At 35.4% G+C, this 3,883-nt stretch overlaps 1 non-coding gene and 1 pseudogene across 1 annotated transcript; one reads left to right on the top strand and one right to left on the bottom strand.

Moving 5' to 3' along the window:
• On the bottom strand, window positions 1–2,009 carry LOC119288898 (annotated as a pseudogene).
• A 559-nt stretch (window positions 2,010–2,568) lies between these two features.
• On the top strand, window positions 2,569–2,655 carry TRNAS-GGA. The gene has a single exon. It is a non-coding gene; the product is annotated as a tRNA-Ser (tRNA).
• The last annotated feature ends 1,228 nt before the right edge of the window (window positions 2,656–3,883 follow it).

Raw genomic sequence — 3,883 nt, 5'->3', positions numbered from 1 at the left:
ATCCACCCATTTTATGAAAAAGAAGGAGCATGGTCTTATTCAAATTCAAAGCGCTTCGTAATCTTCAACCAGTTCTGTGCTTCAATATAATTTCCCGGAGTAAGCGCTATAGCTTGTTTCCAATATTCAGCAGCTTGATCAAACCAAGCTTCCGTAATTTCCGAATCACCCTGTAGAATGGCCTATTCTCCTCGGTCGGAATAGGAAGTTCCTTCCCTTAGAACCGTACTTGAGAGTTTCCTACCTCATACGGCTCAGAAATTGCTATCTGAATTTCCCCTATCTTAACTGAATTCGATATCAAAAATTGATCCAATTTCTTCTTGGTTTAAGCAGAAGAAATAAATTACCTAAGTTTCAAACCCTAATTTTTTTTATCAATAATCAGTTTGTTTTTTCCCGCCTTCAGAAGAATGAAGTATAGATAGATATAGAGGCTTCATTCAAATTTTCTGAAAGGTAACTATCCCGGTTTGATATATGAAATCTCTATAGAATCCTTGAAAAAGACTTTTTCCCATAAGAAAGAAAAAGGAACTATCTTTGGGATCTGATACTACACCGCTGCTTAATCCCTTAGTGGATCGGCTCTATTACATAAGCGGATTCCTAAATTTTGCCCCATATCATGGGATAAGTAAGCAGTTTTTTTAGTTTTATCGACCCAGTCGCTCACTAATTGATCTTTACGGTGCTTTCTCTATCAATTTGAGAAACTTTATCCATAGAGTAGTAGTATAGGCCATACTTTCTTCGTTTTTTGATTCTCGTGAAGTGTCCTTCCTTCCTACAACTGATAGGGAAAATCGTTGTTTTTACGATCCCTATGTAGAAAGCCCTTTTTCTAGTATTTACTAGAAAATTTGATCCTCTTTTTTTCCTATAGTGGAGATAGTCGCACGTAATGACAGATCACGGCCATATTATTAATAGCTAGCGGTAAGAAGGGGTCCCGTTCTATTGCCCGTAAATAATATTCCAAAGCCTTTATATGCTCTCCATTGCTTGTGTGTATAAGGCCTATGTTATAGAGTACATAAATTTGATCATAGGGATCGATTTCTAGTCGTGTAGCTTCATAATAATTTTGCAAAGCTTCCGCATAATTTCCTTCGGATTGAGCCAACATCCGTTACGGTCGTTCATTCTATTCAAAAAATCTCCGTTCCAAAATTGTACATGAGGTTTTCATCCCATACGGCTCCTCCCTTCTGTACATAATAGTACTAAGCGAAATAATCTATAGCATCAAAATAGAATTAGTCCCATCTCATTATGAACCAAAAGGGGCTGGTATTTTTCCAAGAAATCTCTAGCCAACCTTCCCACAAGAGGTTTTTCTTAACACCAATGAATTCTTTTAATGCTAGAGGAAAACGATAGCTCCAATAATTTCTTTGTTCTCAACGCCTCCTATTTAGAGGAATTAGCTACTTCAACGATCTTTGATGGTTATAGGGGTATCCAAAGTACAAACCTGATGGTTGTTTGTTATCCCAGCCATTCTTCCCAGCCCTGATACCGATCAGGAAAGGGGTAATTTCTAACAAAGTTTTTCTCTTTTTGATTCCTATTTCTAGGTGTAGTGCTTTTCTCCCCTATGCTGCCTATGAATACTAATAGAGTAGGATTGGCCTGTAATCCATACCATACCATATCCTGTAGGTGTAACCTTTCGCTCAATACTCAAATCTACAATTGAAGTATCTGAAGCCGCATCAATCGAGGATACACGACGGAAGGAATTGTTAGTTTGCGTCACCTTCCCGAAGCATGGGTTTGTTTGGTTTACAAATTTGGTTCTCTCTATGCCAACCCCCTCTCTTTTTCGTAAGACTGAGATATAGGTAGGGCTAAAAAAAGCAAAAAAAAGAGTCAAATCGCACCATCTCTATAATAAGTAAATGCCTTTTTTCTCCTGAGGTTGTCGGAATTATTCGCAATAAAATATTGGCTACAATTGAGGAGGTCTTATCAATGAAATTTCCATTTACACAGGATCTAGGCATAATTCCCAACCCATTCTATATAGAATTGTTTTAATTTCTTCACAAAATAACATAAAAACAAACACATTCGATTCTTATAATTATAAATAGATTGATCCATATGCTCTACTCTAAATCCATATGTTTAAATGGATAAGAAGAGATATGAAATATTTGACTAAGACTGGATTTCATTCTGCTTTCCTATTTCTGAACAACAACTTATGTTAAACTATTTTGTGTTTTCAAAGTTATTAATTGTCTCATACCCTATTTTTGATTTCGATAGTATGGTGTAGCGTATATTATGCAAACGGAATTCTAAGGTTTCTTTATTTTATTATGCAATAAGAGGAATTCTTCCATTTTATTTTTCTTTAGTTGCGGGAAAACCCAAACTAAAACTTTTATTTTATAGCGAGTGCAATTTCTAATAAAAAATCATGTATCCTTCCACTTAGATCAAAAGGAATTTTTCCAATAGAACTATGGAACCCCCGAGTGGTTGCGGTTGTACCTGTACTGCAGGAATAAGAAAACTCGCCATCCACTCAGTTTATTCGCCATAATAAGTTATGTAGGAGAGATGGCCGAGTGGTTCAAGGCGTAGCATTGGAACTGCTATGTAGACTTTTGTTTACCGAGGGTTCGAATCCCTCTCTTTCCGTTTTTCTTAATTCATCAACGTTAAGGATCACAATGTATCAAATCAAATAACAATATTTTCCACCAATAATATAATATCTTATATTATATTATTTTGATTTAATAGAAATTAGAAATTCTCTATAGCAAATTACCTTGGTATGTAAAATACACATAGAGGAAAAAAGGAAAAAAGGATCCTAATCCTAGGGTTAATCAATTTTAGCTAGTTGATGGGAAAATACAAATTAATGGTAATGGTCTTAGGGCGATTTAGTTCGGGGAAAGGGGAAGGGGAAGAAAAATCTATGAACCTTTCCTTTTTTCGTTAAGTTCAAGTCTGACGAGAGTAATATTCTACAACTAACAACTCATTTATTTTGAGACCGACCCACTTCCTATCTAGGATTTTATTTACTAGTCCTTTATATTCCAACGTGTCAATCGCCAAATGCTTTGGCAATTTCCCCGGGTCCGATGAAGTAATATAATTTTGAACCAGACCTTTTTATCTTTGGTTATCTTTCGTAGTAATAATATCTCGGGGTTTGCAACGAAAACATGGTATATTGACTATATGAACATTAATTAAAATATGTCTATGGTTGACTAATTGGCGGGCCCCGGGAATGGTTGAAGCCATACCCAATCGAAAAAGGATATTATCCAAACGCATTGCAAGTAATTGTAGTAAAACCTGGCCTGTTGACCTTTTTTCTTTTCCAGCAATATGTAAATATCTAAGTAATTGTCATTCTGTCAGACCATAATGAAAACGCAATTTGTGTTTTTCTTGAAGACGAATACGATATTGCTCCTTTTCCCCACAATTGAATTTTTTTAAGATTACTTTCGGATTTAGGTGTTTTTCTAGTGAGTCCTGGTAAAGCTCCCAGATGGCGTATTTTTTTAAACGAGGTCCTTGATAACGGGACATGAAGACTCCTTTTTTTTATTTTATTGAAATTTCATTTTACACAATTAATTTCATTGTATTTACATTACAGAATACATCGAAATTAAAACTGAATTAAACTATAGGATAAATAGAGTAAAATCAACAGAGTAAAATCAACTAAATAGAGTCGAACTAAACTGCTAGACGACGTTGAGTGATGAACTCAATGATTAAAAAAACTAAGAGATGGATGCAATTACACAAGGAATCCTGGTCTCAAAGAAGAGGGGAATGGGGATATGGCGAAATCAGTAGACGCTACGGACTTGATTGTATTGAGCCTTGGTATGGA

Source organism: Triticum dicoccoides, chromosome 4A (assembly GCF_002162155.2).
Source record: "Triticum dicoccoides isolate Atlit2015 ecotype Zavitan chromosome 4A, WEW_v2.0, whole genome shotgun sequence".
Taxonomy (NCBI): domain Eukaryota; kingdom Viridiplantae; phylum Streptophyta; class Magnoliopsida; order Poales; family Poaceae; genus Triticum; species Triticum dicoccoides.
Note: the sequence above shows the minus strand (reverse complement) of the source record. Positions and strands in the feature narration are given on the sequence as shown.